The sequence below is a fragment of the Felis catus genome, chromosome B2, assembly GCF_018350175.1.
Source record: "Felis catus isolate Fca126 chromosome B2, F.catus_Fca126_mat1.0, whole genome shotgun sequence".
Classification (NCBI taxonomy): domain Eukaryota; kingdom Metazoa; phylum Chordata; class Mammalia; order Carnivora; family Felidae; genus Felis; species Felis catus.
In genome coordinates, this window is record NC_058372.1 from 63,694,541 (window position 1) to 63,712,547 (window position 18,007).

General features: G+C 36.8%; 1 protein-coding gene and 1 pseudogene across 6 annotated transcripts in view; one reads left to right on the top strand and one right to left on the bottom strand.

Annotated features, from left to right (window-relative positions):
* Positions 1–18,007, top strand: part of SMAP1 (small ArfGAP 1) — a 279,736-nt gene that overhangs the window by 90,838 nt on the left and 170,891 nt on the right. The gene's annotated exons all lie outside the window — the stretch shown is intronic.
* Positions 16,547–16,881, bottom strand: LOC123385423 (annotated as a pseudogene).

The following is an 18,007-nucleotide window of genomic DNA, read 5'->3' on the forward strand; positions in this document are numbered from 1 at the left end:
GCCTCAGTTTGGGTATTTGTATCTTTTAATAGGCCTGTGACATTTTTGTGATAATCTGGAGTATATATACATCACTCTCTTAATAATGGTATATGTACCACCTTGTGGTGCTGTTAAAACATCTAATGCCATTCTATTTTGTAGAACTGTTTCATGCATTTGAGTTTATTTTTGAGAGAGAGGGAGGGAGGGAAGGAACATGTGTGTGCATGTGAATAGGGAAGGGACAGAGGCAGAGGGAGAGAGAGAATCTTAAGCAGGCTCCATGCCCAGGTTGGAGCCCGATGCAGGGCTTGATCAAATGGCTGTGAGATCATGACCTGAGGCGAAATCAAGAGTCAGATGCTTAACCGACTGAGTGACCCAATTGCCCCTGCATTTATTTTAGTGTTTAATAATGTAATGCTGTTTTGAGAGTCATTTGAGGCCTTAATTGTGTAACAGGTGTTATTAGCCATCATATAGACTCTGTTTTGTCTATATGATGTAAGCGTCAGATAATTAATAAGAGGCACTTTTATAGAAACAAAAGAAAAATATACATTAATGGTTAGAGCAAATTATAAACCCAGTGTTTGAGTCTCGAATGCTGCCCATGAAAAGATTTTTGGGTGTCAGGCTTGAAGGATCCTCAGATGGAGTGGGAACAGGCAGCTGGAATCAGATGGGTTTTTCTGGTTTGTAATTCAAATGTATCTGGTGATCCTTTTGAAAGGCCCATTGTAAGAAGGAACTGTCAGTATAAATTGGGGAAAAAAGAATGAAAAAGTACTACCATCACTTTCCTTTGAAGAGAAATTTGAGGTCTTCCATAGGTTCACAGAACAAGAAGGGCTGTTAGTTTGCTTATTGGTTTCCTGTGAATGACTTGCAGGTTTTATTCTAGATATATGAGCCTGTGAAGAGTGTCCCTCTAATGTTATTGCAGTGGGTATACATAATATGACCTGGTAGAGGCCTTTCCTTTTGGAGTAAATCCCCTGCTGTATTAGACTTTCAATCCTTTAAATAAACCATGTCTTCAGGGTTTTTATAGGGTGGGTTGCCAGTAGCTGTCACATTAGGTATAGGGTGGATATGGTTTACATATTCATTTAGAGATTTATGAATTAACCCACCCTCAAGTTAATAATTTAATAAAGAACTGTAGTCTTTATTGATTGGTCTACAGTGAGAAAAGACATTTCATATACAGTTGTTGGGAATCCATCCCACTTTCCACTTATTCAAATAATCATATGCTGATGGGGTCTTATTATCCCCACAGAATAACAAGCAAGAAGATTGTCAGTACATGAGCTGTTTCTCTGAAGTTTACCTCAAGTTGTCCAGCATCAGTTTTTAGAGCTTCTAGGAAAAAGCAGTTTTAGTTTTTAATGACTTTAAAAGTTAAGAGAATGGAAGAAGATTGGAAACCTTAGTTGGAGAGCTATAGCCAAATACTTGAGGAAACGAGAAGAATTTAGGTTGTACTGTAGTTTATAATAAATAGTATTAAAATTTAGTATCTACAAAGATGTGTTATTGAAACATAGTTTTCCCCTATAATTACCCTCATTTCCAGAGATACCCAAATCAAGACTAATTTGTTTATAAAACAAGTCCAGTTTAATTGCTTAGATAAGCTCGGGAAGAATAGCGATTGACCATGTAGATCTTTTAAAATTTGTTTTGCTGCACCTTTTCATAAGGAATCTATATTGAACTTTAGTAGCCTATCTAGGCCAGAAGCCAAGCCAGATACTTGCCATCACACATGCCTACAGTACCTGTAGACTTGGGCAAATTTCTCTTCTTGAGGTCTCCCAAATATCCTGAGCTTCCTGCACTTGCCAGGAAGTGACATTCTTTACTCACCTGGGAACTCTGTAAGCAAGGTATTAGGCCAACATTTCCAAGGGGCTTTATGCTTTCATGTGTCATAAAGTCAGCTTCAGTTCCTTAAAGCTGTTTGGTCATATCCAAGTCTATGCATGTCTCTCAAAAATGGCATTCCAGTCAAAGCCTAGGTAAAATAACCAATGTTTCCAATGGTGTCCTGTTGCAAGGAGAACAGATTCTTCTTGAACTTCTGCAAATGACTATGATTGCCATAGAAGAAAGAATACTCACTGAGAGTTTTCTGAATTTCAGGGGGCTTAGGTAGACAGAAAAGTTAAATGCTTCAGTTTGTTTACAAATGAATACTTTATCACATTTCTGTAAATCATAGATATTTTAAGGGAAAATGTCCTTAATCCAGAAGAGCAAACATTAGAGAACCAGCAGTGTTTCAGACAAGAGTCACAGAAGTTATAATCATCTTCAGTTCATTTAATTTCATGTTAGTAATTCTTGTTCAGTTTGAACACAGCTTTTAATTAGTTCTGGAAATTATTACCCATTTCAGTTTTATGATTTTAAAAATATAAAAAACCTGTATTTGTTCAAAAAAAGACCTTTTTATGAGTTTCCTTGAAGATGAAACTTATTTTGAAATGACAAATGATAATTGATAAGGAAATTCATTTATTTCTGTGACACAGAAAATTTCAGTAATCAAAATATTAAGCGATGGTCTTACACCAGAACACATTAAAACTCAGGAATTTCATATGTATGTATGTATGTATGTATGTATCTATCTATCTATCTATTTATGTATCTATTTGTATAGTTATAGCATTTACCCAAGCAATACAACCTAGGGCTTATCATGATTTGTTTGATAGTTCTTTCCAAGTAACTTAACATACCAAATAAAAAGTCCTAATTGGTCAAAAAGATTTTATTTACAATTTAAATCTTGAGGAAATTTGTTGAAGAACCTGAGAAAGTTTAAAGCACTGCCTGAGTAGGATTATAGATCATTATCAAACTTTAAAAGTTCAAATTATTTAATCAAGTGACAATAAGAGATTCCAAAGGCAAATATGTAGGGTTATATAGTTGTTAGCAAAACTTAGCCCCTTTAATATTGAGAAGTTTAAACCTTAATAAATCAAAGACCTCATAAAAACAAAACATAGAAACTGGGTTTTTTTGTTTTTTATTTTTGGCAGATAAAGACGAAGAGAAAAAAAATCTTTGTTTACATTTTCTTATCAAGAGCAGACCAACAATCCAAGAAAAATGTCTTTTCAACCAAGAGAAAGCAAGCAGACTTTCGGTCTAATGCCAATACTTGTAAAATCCATTCATTTCAACCTTAGTCCATCCTTACCACACGTGAAATTCCTTTCCAAAGATTTCCCTTCACAAACCTTCTACAAATTTCCTTTACATTAGTTTTCATCCCAAGCCTTTTCTCTCCAAACAACCAGTCTCATTTGAGGACAAAATTATTTTCTTTTACCTTCAACAAAAATGTATTCCCGTTTCTTAGATCTTTCTTACACATACAGAGTTGCTTCCCTTATTTCCATCAGTCTTACATTTTGCAGAATTTTAAGTCTTAGAAACCTTAGTCTCCAGTGAAAACTAAGCAGTAACCAACCAGTTCTGAACTGTTATACTGTAATTCTTTAGATGGTAAATTTCTGAATCAGTTAAGCACAAAGCGTGTTTTTTCCAACTGATTTAAATATCTTTAGTTTCTCTGCAGTAAGAAGCCAAAAACACAAAACTATGTTCATTTAGTATTTTATCTTATTTAGAAAAGACCTAGATGTCCAATGAATTCAATCCAATTTATCATCTAAGCAAAACGTTAAAGTTTCAGGTTACCAAAGACTTTGATAGCTATCTTCATAATTATCCACAAAAACTTTGGGACAGACAAAATTAACCATCATTTTAAGTCATCCTTTTGCTAACAAATTGCAGCAGAGATATCACAAGCTTATTTGACATTCAGTAAACCTAGGTAGAATAAAAGTTTCAACTAGTTTAAATACCAAATTATATTCTACCTGGGTCTACTTAAAAGTCAATCCATTTTTTCCCCTTTCTTGATTTTTATCTGGAGTACTAGTGGGGAATTCTGAAGTGGGCGATGTTAAGTCCAAAAGTGTGCTCTTTGCTCCTTGACTTTGAGGGTGGGAGGAAGACCCAATGGTGCTGGAAGCACAAGGATGGTCAAGGAGCCATTTATGCAAGCTGCACCCAAGGTGGTTCAGAAACAGGAGGAGGAGGAGGGGAAGGCTGAAGGAGGTGAGGTGCTCCCATGAAGGCTGGAGGCCTATGAAAGTCCAGAGGGCAGAGAAAGGGGTTTCCCAGTCTTTCCAGGCAGATAAGCAGATGCAAGTTTTTTCCAGCAACAAATGGAATTTAGGGCAGACCATGTCAGGCCTGAGAAGACAGGGAACTTCCCTGAAACAAAAGGAGTTTCGGTAGCTGCTTGGGAATATTCCTTAAAGTCCCTGTCCCAAGGTAGACTAACCACAGTTGGCTCCAATTTTAGCTATTAGCCTCAGAAATGAATGAGGGAGAAGCCCCCCATATACCGCTAATTTAATCTGGGTCTATTCCGTGGAGCAGTGATAGTGTCCCCTTCCTTAGGGATGGCCTGTGTTTCCTGCAGCAACCTGGGTTTTATTAGGAGGAGGCCTGTTTAGACAATTGTAATCCAGTATGTCAGGATGGAGTTTATCAGCTTGGTTCTGCAAGAGTTCCTTAGGTCTGGGCCCTGATTTAGAACCCTAAAGCCCTGGACCTAGGGTACCTCTGTCTATTTGCCCTGTTTCCTGCAGGAGAGATATAATTGATAGATCCTACTGAGGCCATGCAGTGTTACAGGAGATCAGTCCTTTCTTAAATTTTGCAATCTGAATTGTTTCCAGTGGGTTAAAAGACATTCCAAGGGGGAGTCCTTAGGAACGGAAGAAGCCTAGAGAAGGTCTGTTACCAAAAATCCCCACTGACTCCCTGGTGGCGTCCCATGCAGGATATGTCAGAGGTTCCCGGTGTCACGAGCCACCGGAGGTGCCCCTTGAATAACAAATCATTATTGGTCACTGTTCTACTGTAACGGCCCTGTAGGGGGAATTACTGGTGTCCCTTCACTTCTCCATTGCATTGTAGAATACAAGTGGGTACTGGTGAATGGACCAAAATACCATGCTGTGCCGTACCATTCAGGCTGTGCCAGGAAGGCTGTGAAGAACCCATCGTTTTTAACCTATAGAAAACATTAGAAAAGTTTTACAAGGGGGAGTTACCTAATTTTATAATTTAAGTAGTTAGTAGGGGACATTCATGGAAAACAGTAAAGATAAGTAGTCTTTTACAGCTAACTTCTCTAGGAAATGGTGCCTGATTTGGCTTTAATTCAGTTGGGTACTAGTTTTGGCCATTTTCAAGTGGAGGTCTTGCAGCCAGAAGTGGCTAGACCAGGGATGTGGAAGGGATCACATTAGACCAATGAGGATGTAACCTCACACGGGAGTCTGAAGATTGCCAGTTGTTCTGGTGACTTAGGTGGCTGTCCTGTTCTCAAGACAGGAATAAGGACAGGAATAAAGAGAGGACATCAATGTTCTGGGTCTTATTTCCATTCTGGCCAGGGTACTAACTTCCAGCCAAAAAACAGACTTCCTCGTCCCTGTATAGTAGCCGTGGGCTAACAAGATTGCAGCCTGAATAATCGACATGAAATGTTCCAATAAGATGATACTCCTTGGCATGCCTGGATTGCTCAGTTGGTAAGTGGCCACTCTTGATTTTGGCTCAGCTCACGATCTCACAGGTCTTGATTTTGAACCCCACCCTGGGCTTTGCACTGACAGCACGGAGCCTGCTTGGGATTCTCTCTCTCTGCCCCTCCCCTGCTTGTGTTCTATCTTTCTGTCTGTCATAAATATATAAATAAATAAACAGTAAAAGAGAAAAAAAAAAAAAAAAAGGCCATACTCCTTGAAAAGCCCCTGAAATGAAAGTAAAGGGAGAGGAAGGGAAGTACTCACTAAGTTCGCACCGAGGCTCAGAGTCCAGATGAAAAGACTCAAAGCCTCACTTTGGGTGCCAAAATGATGTGGTTTGAAGTGTTGGGGTTTGGATCTAATGGTTAAGAAAGAATTGAGATGTCTTTGGTGCAGAAAGGTGGTTTTATTAAACAATGGCAACAACACCATGAACAGAAAGAGCTACACTGGGGTTGTGAGGAGTGACTGGTTATATAAGAATCTATCCCGTGGAGGGGAGGGTGATGTTAGGGCTCCAGGAAATTGAGTCTGTAGGTTTCTGGAGATTGCTTTTTTCTTTTAAATCATTAAGACAGTTGTAAACTGATGGAGTCTCTGGCCTGCATGATCTTGATCACTATCAGTTAACCATTTGTTTTTCCCTTTCCTTTGTTCTTGGCCATCCAGGAGTGCCTGAGGAATATCATAGATACCCACCTTGGTGGGTAGTGGTTGTAAAGTGTTAGCTTGTGCTTTGCCCTCAGTTTGCCTTTTGCTCCCTCATCAGAGGCAGGAGAGCTGCAGGAACAGCAAGTAGGAGTTCCTTTTCTGTGGCTAAGAGCAGAGAAGTTCTCTAAGAAGGAAGAGTAGTTTATATAGTTACAATATTAATGCACAATTTAGAGGAAATTTTGATTCAAAACACAGATGAAATGGTTAGTTTGGGACAGGAGAAAAAAATCAGGAAAAATACAGATCAGTTTATGTGGAAGGAGAGTAAGAGGGATCTGGAATCTAAGGGACAGTTAGGTGGTGAAGTCATTTGCTGAGAATAAGGATAGTGGGACTTTGTAGGGGGATTTAAATCTATTCTCTGCATAGAAAATTTGCTAATAGTATTAATTTTAAAATAATTTAAAAGTATTTTAAACTAATCTGTTCCCTTATTGATGGGCATTTGCTTTCTAACATGGTTATGAAGAGTCCTGTTGTCAAAACTTTGTGTACACAAAATTATTTCTTCACAATAAGATCTTCTGTGTAAAAAGTGTATGTTAGAGTATGCTGATAAAAGTGTGTTTGAGTTGTATTGCCAGGAATCTTGGGGCTAGTTTACCTTCCCACCAGTAGTGTACAAAGACTGGCTGACCCTGTGCACACAACTTGTCACTGGGTGTTCATGTTTTTGAAAAGTTTTCTTAACATGACTGCTGAAAATTTTATGACACTTTAATTTCTTAAAATTAATCATTTTAATGGGCTTATTGGTCATTTTTATTTTATGATTTGTCCCCTTCATTTTGGGAGCAGGGGTTGACTGCCTTTTCCAGATTTTTCTCTTGATCAGTCATTAGGCCACAACACAAAATTTGAGGCAACATTCATACCTGTGAGTATAGTGGTAGGCCACACCATTCACTTCTAGATTCTATAAGCAATGAATGAATCTTAAGATTCATTAAGTGATGGTGGAGTACTTTGGGAAGATTTTCAGGCCCGTATCTACGTTTTTTTTCTTTTTTCTTTTTGGTAACCATAAAATTATAGACAGTTTAGAGATAGAAGAGACCTGTCATATGCCTAGTCTGATCTCCTAGTAGAGCAATGAAACCTATCATGAGAGATTAGAGGACTTGCTCAAAACTTTGCAACAATGAAAGAACTTGGGAGTGAACCTGTTCCTGGGCAATTGCCTTCTGAATCCATAAATGAATGTGTTACTCTTCAGTTTTGTAAAAGGTAACTCTCAGCTTTTTAATTTTTTTCATTTTCTTTACATTCACAATCTATACAGTGAGAAGGGTTGTAAGTTATGCATTTTTATGCTTAACCAAACCCTATCTGTATAATAATAGGATGTTAAGAAAAAAATTTGGAAATCACAGGAACTGTTACATATTAATTATTTAGCCGTTTTTTTTAAACAGTGATTTGGCAATAAATACAAACATATTTCAAAACTTAGAATGTTGGTTGGTGTCTTCAGTGTTATCTAAAAGCAAATACTATCTTGTGAGATAAATCTGTAAATAGTGCTGAGAATAAGCTTAAAAAAGAGGGATTTTTGTAAATATTGGATATCTTTGTGCTTGAGAGGGAAATTTTGCAAATACAAAGTACTAGAATATTTGTGAAAGAGCAAACAAAATAAAGGAAAGCTGTAATATGCTTGCTCAAACTTTTGAATTTTTAAGCTCAATTTTTTAATGATGCCATATCACCTGAATAAAGTAAGAAATAGGTTTGACAAGGCTTAAACTTTAGTAGGACAGTCAGGTGAAGCATGGATTGTTCTTAAAATTAAGCTTCATTTCATTTTTCCCTTTTATTTTATACCATCCTGATGACTAGTGAATCCTTAAATTATTACCACCATTTAATTTCTTTGCCACAGTAAATTAACATTTGAAAAATGGCAGGGGAATGCTTTTTTGTTTTTGTAGTTTTTGTGGATTTTAAAGTTTTCCAGTGTCCTTGTAATAGTTTGAACTAATGTACATATTCTTTCTTCGAAAGTTTTAAGATAAAAACAGTTATATACTATATAATAACGTTTCCTCTACAGTATTCTTCCTCTAGTTGACTGTGGGTTGGCAGATTCCTTGCTCTGCTGTTATCCTTGAAAGGACATTACTTTGGTAGCTAAAAAGTATGGGCTTTGAAGGCTTAGTGCTTTGGGTTAAAATCTCAGCTCTCCCATTGCTGCCTCTGTGATTTCATTTTTTTCTTTATCTCCCTCCCTCTCCTCTCTTTCTCCCCTGTCTCCGTCTTTCCTTATAGTGGGAGTGTGGTATTTAAACTTTCTAAGCTTCAGTGTCATTATGTGTAAAATGGCCATACCTGTTGTCACAGGATTATGAGAGTTAACTGAATTTATGAAGTAACGTCTGGCCAAAATAAGGGTTGATAAATGATAAGGGTGTGATAATTATGTCAGGTCTTGTTTTTTTTTTAAAGCAGTTATAGTCATTTATTCATTTTATTACTTTGCAGGAAACATTTGTGAATTATATTTTGTTTGGTAAATAATGTAATTGAGCAGATTCTGAGCACAAGAGTACTTCATGGAAAGTTCAGGAAAAGAAGGTAGTTATCTTTATCTTTTTTAACCCTTTATGTGCTGGTCCACTAGAGTAGACATTAGAGGTATACAACAGAAGCCCAGCCCTGCCCTGCCATTTAGGAGTCTTTACTTTGAGGAGAAAGGCAGGCCATAAGCACAAATACTATAAACATAAATACATATGTAATGTGTATTTATACTATATATGTGTATATAGTCTGGATATCTGAGTGGAGGGGGTAGTGCAAACATTGAGTGTTATAGAGGTTCAGAGAAAGTAAAAATCACCAAGAGCAGGAATTGGGGAAGGCTTTTAACAAAAAAGGTAGTTCTTGAAAAGGATAAGCGTGGCTAAGTTATTCTAGGTAGGAAGAAGCTGGAAGCAGGCTTGTCCATATACTTACTTAGTGCACATGCTTTTTATGTTCCTAGAAGCAGGTATAGGTACCAGGCAGAAATGTAGGAGAGTGGATAGACAAGGGAGTGATTATTGTTTTGGGAGTCATTTGCCTGGAAATGTTTACCACAGCCATGAATGGATTAGACACAGATCAGAGGGTCAGTGACCAAGACATGGGGAGGCAGCAGTCAGAAGTGGAATCACTGAGGGAACTCAATAGTGGCCTGCAAGACTGCAAGGAAAACCAGAACAGAGAAGCTTCAGGACAAGGGGGCTTTCAGAAGTTGGTATGTAACAGGGAGAAAGGAAAAATTAATTGTAATAGGCATGTAAAGGGGCTAGAAAAGGTCTCTCTCTCTCTCTTTTTTGTTGTTTCTGGATATTTTCTTTGTTCTTAGAAAAGGGCATTTAATTTTGGTAGACATTAAAACTATTTCCGAAGCACTTTATGAAAGTGTGTGTTGTGAAACTCTTCAGGGCTTGTTTTCCACCCTTTGTACAGTAAGAGTCGAGAAAAGTGAATCTTCAGTATGTTGGCACCGTTTCTCAAGTTTTTCTAAGGAAACAGTTACCTTTTTTTTTTTTTTTTAAACATTGATGAGGGAGCAAAAGGCAAGCTGATGGCAGAGCATAAGCTAACCTCCCACTCCCGCAGGTGGGATATGTGTGACGTTCCTTAGGGACTCGTGGACGCCCAAGAACAAAGGAAAAGGAAAATCAAATGGTTAGAGATCACAATCATGCAGGACAGAGTCTCCATCACTTTGCAACTGTCTTAATGATATAAAAGAAAAAAGTAGTCTCCAGAAACCTAGACTCAATTTTCTGGAGCCCTAACATCACCTTTCCTTCCATAGGATAGAAAATCTTACATAATCAGTCACTTTTCACAACCCCAGTGCAGCTCTTTCTGCCCACGGGTCCTGTTCCCATTGTTTAATAAAACTATCTTTTTGTCCCGAAGAAGTCTCAAGAATTCTTAGCTGGTGACTCTGAACCCCACTACTTAAAAATTACATCAGCACCGTTGCCACATTTCATTGTTTGTTTTGGTTTTGGCATTTAGTTTACTTTTGAAACAAATGCTTTGTTTTTTTCATGGAATTTTGATAACTTTTATATTCTATGAAGAAAATTCTTTAGAATTTATTTTGTGGCCTAAGGAATATTGTAGTATATATGTAAATGGCCTTGAAAATGAGGCTTGACTGACATTTTGTCACGGTTATTTTGTTTTATTTGAAGGATTATAGTTAACTCTTGGATCAACTGATAAAATTGACAAAAACTTGTTTCTGGGGTGACCTCTCAGTTTCTTTTTGAAAAATATGTTTATTTTTAGCAGATTTTCTCCCTTACCTCCAAGAAGTACAATTCCTTTTGTGTAAGTTAATATACTAATGTCTTTTGATTCAGTGCTATTGGACTTTTGGAACATTTGAAATTGGTGTTGAGGTGTTTATTATGTATATCTGCCCTCTGCTGGTGAAAATGCATTATTGCTCTTAATAGCTTCAGTAATTTATTTGAATGAAGCAATACTCTATATCAACAGTGACCATAAAATTACATTTGGAAAAAAATACATTTATCATTTGAAAGGAATATTTTTTTTAGGATAGTCCTGTGTAATGAATTATTCTGCCTAAAAGGCCAGTAATGTCGTGGGTGAGAAATGCATACCCACTACACTAATGATTATTTTTACATCGTTTGTGTTTGTATTCTTTTTTGAAATTTTTTGAAAGTTCTAGACCTATTCTGTCTAATGTGGTAGCCAATAGCCATATTTGGCTATTTAACTGAGGTTACATTTTCAGTTCCTTATTCCCACTAGCCACATTCAAGGCTTAATAGCCACCTGTGGCTCGTAGCTACCATGTTGGACAGTGCAGATTAAAGAATGTTTCCATATCACAGTTCAATCAACAGTGTATTCTAATGTTTAAAATTTAAATAACAAGGATTATTATTTTAATGAAGTAGTTCTTACAGTTGCAATGAATTTCTTTCTTTGCCATGTACCTTTGGATGTGTAATGATAGTGATACTGGTTTTGATTTGCATTTCCCTCATAGCTAATGCTTTCAAACATCTTCTCACATGCTTGTTTTGCCATCTGTATGTTCTCTTCAGTGAAATAAATCTATGTTTTTTATTTCTAATAGAGTTTTTCTTTTTTTTTTTTACTGTTGAGTTTTTTTATACACTTAAGACTTTTTTTTTTTTTTTTAACGTTTATTTATTTTTGAGACAGAGACAGAGCATGAACGGGGGAGGGTCAGAGAGAGGGAGACACAGAATCTGAAACAGGCTCCAGGCTGTCAGCACAGAGCCCGACACGGGGCTCAAACCCACAGACCGCGAAATCATGACCTGAGCCGAAGTTGGCCGCTTAACCGACTGAGCCACCCAGGCGCCCCAAGACTTTTTTTTTTTAAGTTTATTTATTTTGAGAGAGATAGAGATAGCGCGAGCGGGGGAAGAGCAGAGAGGGAGGGAGAATCCCACACAGGCTTCAAGCTGGCAGCACAGAGCTGTACAGGGGGCTTGAACTCAGGAAACCCCAAAATGATGACTTGAGCTGAAACCCAAGAGTGGGATGCTTAACCTACTGAACCACCCACATGCCCTTCCTCCCCCATTGTCAAGATACTATTGAGTTTTGAAAGTTCTTTATATATTTTAGATACTACTTTATTGTTAGATATGCATATATTTTCTTATATTCTGTAGCATGTGTTTACATCCTTTTCACATGGTCTGTTACAGTTTTGATAAGGTCCAGTTTATTAATTTTCCCTTTTATGGATTATGTTTTATGGCAAGTCTGAGTACTGTTAACCCAAATTCTGAAGCTTTCCTCCTATGCTCTTTCCTAAAAATTTTACGATTTTATATTTATGGCCATGATTCATTTTGAGTTGTTTTTGTATATGATTCAAGTTATGAATCAAAATTAATTTTTTTGCAGATGGGTTTTCAGCTGTTCCAGCACCATTTCTTGAAAAGATTATCTTTGAATCTCCTTTGCACCTTTCTCAAAAAACCGTATGTCTCTGGGAGTAATTCTGGATTTTGTTATGCTCCATTGATTTGTTTACTTTTATGCTAATATTACAATATCCATGTTACTGTAACTTTATAATAAGTCTTGAAGTCAGATAGTGTAAGTCTCTAACTTTGTTATTCTTTTTCAAAGTTGTTGTTGCTATTCTAGGTTCCCTGAATTAACATATGAATTTTAAAATCAGTTTGTCAGTTTCTACAAAGTAATCATCTGGGCTTTTAATTGGAATTGCTTTGAATATGTAAATTCATTTGGGAGAAAATTGACATCTCTAACAGTATAGAGGCTTTCAGTCCATGAGCATATATATCTCTCCATTTATTTAGATTTTATTTCTTTCAGCAATATTTTGAAAATTTCAGGATACAGGTCTTTTCTCAGATTTATTTATTTATTTTTAGAAATTAAAAATTTTTTACTGTTTATTTAGTTTTTAGACAAAGAGACAGAGTGCCAGTGGTGGAGGAGCAGAGAGAGAGACAGAGACACAGAATCTGAAGCTGTCCACACAGAACACAACACAGGGCTCAAACTCACTAGCTGTGATATCATGACCTGAGCTGAAGTTGGACGCTTAACTAAGCCACCCAGGTGCCCCTTGTCAGATTTATTTTTAAGTAGTTTTTATTTTTAAATGTTATTGTAAATGGATTTTTTAACATTTCAATTTTTGATTATTGTTGGAATATAGAAATACAGTAGGTTTTTGCATTTTTATCTTGTATTCTGCAACCTTGCTAACCTCATGTATTTGTTTTAGTAACTTTAAAAAAAAATAGATTCAGATCTCCTACCTAGCTGATTTGTTATCCTCAAATAAAGACAATTTTTACTTCCTCTCCAATTTGGATGCCTTTACTTTTCTTTTTCCTACCTTATTTCACTAGCTAGAATTTTTAGTAAAGTAGGAGTGGTGACAGTGGACTGACTTCCTTGTCTTGTTCATGATGTTAAAGGAGAAAGCATGCGCACTTTCGCCCTTAAATATGTGTTGACCAAAGGTTTTTCACAGATTTTCTTTTGTGGAATTGAGGAAGTTCCCCTCTATTTTTAGTTGTCAAGACTTTTGAATATCAGAAAGGGATGTTGAATATTATCAATACTTTATCTGCATATATTGAGATCATAGTTTTTTTGTTGTTCTTTAGTATAGGGAATTACGTTTGATTTTGATTGAATGTTAAACTAACCTGCATTCCTGGGACAAACCACACTTGGTCATGATGTATTATCTTTTTCATATATTCCTGGATTTGGTTTGTTAAAACTTTATTAAGAATTTTTGCAAATATCTGTGAAGGGTATTGATCTTTAAGTTTCATTTCTTATGATGTCCTTGTCTGGTTTTGGTATCAGGGTTATGTTGGCCTCATAGAATGGATTGGGAATTACCTCCTACCATTTTATCCCCCCCCCCCCCCCCCCCCCCCCGCCCAGTTTCCTGAAGACTTGTGTAGAATTTGTATCATTCCTTAATTGTTTGGTAGATTTCCCTAGTGAAACCATCTGGGCCTAGAAGTTTTGCTGGAAGGTTTTTAACTATAGATTCAATTTCTTTAATAGATACTGGGTTATTCAGGTCTTTTCTTGTGGAAGGAGCTCATTTGTGTCTTTCAAAGAATTGGTGAATTTCTTAGCATAAAGTTGTTCATAATATTTACTTGTTATCTTTCTAATATCTGTAGAATCTGTAGTGATGCCACTTCTCTTATTCCTGTTATTGGTCATTTGTGTTTTGTCTCTTTTTCCTAATCATTTGGGTTAAAAGATTTATCAATTTTAATAATATTCTCAAGGAATCAACTTGTATTTTCATTGACCTTGGTTTCCTTGTTTTTTGTTTCATTGATTGCTGTTGTCTTTAAGTCACCTTTGCTTTTGAAAGGTATTTTAGCAGGTAAACAGTTCTCAGTGGACAATATTTTACTTTCAGTACTTTTAAGATATTGTTTCACTGTCTTCTAGCTAACATTATTTCTGATGAGAAAATTGTCATCATTGTATTTGTTCCTTTGTACAATATGCATTTCTTTCCCCCAGTTGCTTTTAAGATGTTTCTATTCATTTGTAGTTTTAAGCATTTGTTTTAATGTACCTTGGGTGATTTTCATGTTTATTGTCTTTATTTAGGTTTTTTTTGAGATTTATGGTTTTCAAATAATTTGGAAACATTTTTGCAACAAATTAAAAGAAAATTAAAACATTTGATTATAATTTTTCATGCTATAAAATATGTCATGTTTCAAAGATCATCTAATTCTGTTTTCTCTTGTTGAACACATGTTAATTATAGCTTTCTATTCTCAAAGTGATAAAGAATTTGGTTTAATATTTGCATTTTTTCTTTATGCTAAACATGCAACCAAGAATAATATATACCACAGTGTTATTTGTTAAAAATCTTAATATATCAATGTTTTATTGTTTTATTACTGATATCAAAGATAATGGGATTCCTGGGTGGCTCAGTTGGTTAAGCATCTGACTCGATTTCAGTTCAGGTTGTGATCTCAGGATCATGAGTTCAAGCCCTGCATTGGGCTCTGTGCTGGGTGTGGAGCCTACTTAAAAAAAACCAAAGAAATAGGGCGCCTGGGTGGCTCAGTCGGTTAAGCATCTGACTTTGGCTCAGATCATGATCTCACAGTTCGTGGGTTCAAGCCCCTTGTTGGGCTCTGTGCTGACATCTCAGAGCCTGGAGCCTGCTTCCGATTCTGTGTTTCCCACTTTCTCTGCATGCCCCCCCCCCCCCCCCCCGCTCTCACTCTCTTTCTCAAAAATAAATAAACATTACAAAATTAAAAAAAGACAAAAGAAACCAAATCACCTCCCCCCACAAAGATATTAAATGGGCTTATTTAGCCATCTTTATTATTTGTGAACTTGAAAGAAAGTAATTGAACTCTGTAGCTAATTCAGAATATCATTTTAGCCAATAGTTTCTGCCTTCACCATATCAAAGGCTTTTTAAAAGTAACAGTTCTGTATAGAGTCACTAGTTATTTAAATTATTTTTTCCACATTAAGCTGAAAATTGGTATTAATTGAGCCAGCATCTAAAGAAAGTGAAGAAGAAACAAGTTACTTTTCTTTTTTCTTCTTTCAAGTTTATTTATTTATTTTTGAGAGAAAGCACACATGCAGGGAAGGGACAGAGAGAGGGGGAGAGAGAGAATCCCAAACAGGCTCTGCACTATCAGTGTAGAACCCAAGGTGGGGCTCCAACTCACAAACTGTGAGATCATGACTTGAGTGGAAACCAAGAGTCGGATGCTTACCTGACTGAGTCACCCAGACGCCCCACAAGTTACTTATTTTTTTAATTATTTATTTATTTATTTTGAGAGGGAGAGAGAGAGTGTGCAAGGAGGTGAGAAACAGAGGGAGAGAGACACAATCCCAAACGGCCTCAGCACTGTCAGTGCAGAGCCTGACTCCTGGCTTGAACTCAGTATCCGTGAGATCATGACCTGAGCTGAAATCGAGTAGGATGCTTAACTGACTGAGCCACATGGGTTCCCCCAAATAACTTTTTTTTTTTTTATTTAAAAAAAAATTTTTTTTTTCAACGTTTATTTATTTTTGGGACAGAGAGAGACAGAGCATGAACGGGGGAGGGGCAGAGAGAGAGGGAGACACAGAATCGGAAACAGGCTCCAGGCTCTGAGCCATCAGCCCAGAGCCCGACGCGGGGCTCGAACTCACAGACCGCGAGATCGTGACCTGGCTGAAGTCGGACGCTTAGCCGACTGCGCCACCCAGGCGCCCCCAAATAACTTTTTGTACAAAAAGTAGTTTTGTGTAGTTAGCAATAAGCACAAACTCTGAATAAGTTGAGTATTGATTATGTTTTTTCTTAAGCTGTGATTTCATTCATTTCACTGGGCTGTTCAAAACTGTTTAGCGGCTCTTCTTGCTAATAGTATAAAATCAAATTTAGAAGTCAAGTCTCTCTGCAATGTCTTCAGGCTGTATTTTCACTTATGCTGTCCTCCCTTGTTTTCTGTTAGGTACTGTTGATCAAAGATACTGTGAGTTCCCACCTCTACATGTGTGCTTGGTTTTTGTTGTCAGGGCCTTTGCACTTACACAAAGAAAACTTTGCTGTTTTCTTTCTAACTTGCTCCTTGCTTTAGGAATTTGTTATTTACTTATCTATCTATGTATGTGTTTGTTAATTAATTATAACTTATTTAACAATTTGGGAGGTTCACAGCCATCAGCAGTTCCAGTAAAATTTCAGTTGGGAATTTTGGAATCTCCATGGAGTTGTCAGTGTAGTGAACCTTGTAGGTAAAATACATGCATACTTTTGATAGCACATGTGAAAGAATCTGTCTAAAATTGTCTTAATTACTTTTGTTCTCTGCAAACCGAGCTGGGTCACTCAACATGGCTTTACTGTTTCAGATGTTAGTGCATGCTCTCTTTTGACAATAAATTCATGACCACCTGAAGATACCAATTTGACACTCATGGCATCCGTCAGGCCTTCACAGCCACCATAGGTTTTCTCTTCTCCATCCATTATGTTCTTATGAAATTCTACTTTACTTCCACAGGAACCTGGTGAGGCGGGGATGCACAGTCTGTTGCCCGCTTTCGCCTATAGAAAGTGCCTAGGGCTCTGTTTAAATGCCACTTTATCAGTGTTGTCTTCCCTGACCACTGTACTTAAAATAGTATCCATTCTTTTTTTTAAGCACTTCTTATCCTCCTTACCCACTTAATTTTTTTCCTCCATAGACTTTATCTTAAAATCTGACATCTTATACATTTTATAACTTGTTTCTCTGTCTTGCTCCACTGGGATATATAGTTCTTGAAGGAAGAGACTAAATCTGCTTTAGTTCCCAGCTCGATCCCTAGCATCTAGAAAGTTCTTGGCACATAGTAAGCATTCAGCACGTATTTGATGGCAGTAACTCCGTGAATGAGTGAATGAACAATTAACCTTCTGAGTCTTTTCTGCTCATCCAAATCTCATCTATGTTTCCAGGCCCATTTCCAAGTTACACTTCATTCATGAAACTGTCTTTGAATGAAGCTGCCTCCCAACTACTTCAGCTCATCATGATATTTTCCTCCTTTAAACTCATGGCATTTTCATATCACTGTAAGAATTTTCTGATAGATATAGTTGCACATGATTGGAGTAGTCTCTAAAATTGGGACAATTTTATTACTTGAAATGTTTACAGAGTGACAGACTGGCCTTGTTGGTGGGGGGGACAGGAATTCATATATATAGTTCTCTTTGTGCTAAGTGCTTGTTTAATTTTGAGGGACCCTAAGAGATAGATGAATTCACCCTATTTTGTAGTTATGGAAACTGAAATTTAGAGACGTCATATGTTTTGTCTATAGTTCCATAGTCATAAATGTCTGATAGGTGTTTCAAAACCAGGTCTTTTTTTGTAAAAGAGCTTTTATGCTGCCTCATTGAGTAACTTCTTCATGAACTCAAGGCCTATTATAATTGTGTGAAGTTTGGTATTTTTATTATTGAATGAAGGCCTGAATGGCATAGAATTACAGCATTTGGTTAGGAAGAGAAAATGTTTGAATAATTGTATAATTAGAAACAGAGAAGGGAACCAAAAGGGAAACACAGGCACCAAACTTTATCATTCTGTTCATATCTTGGCTTGGTG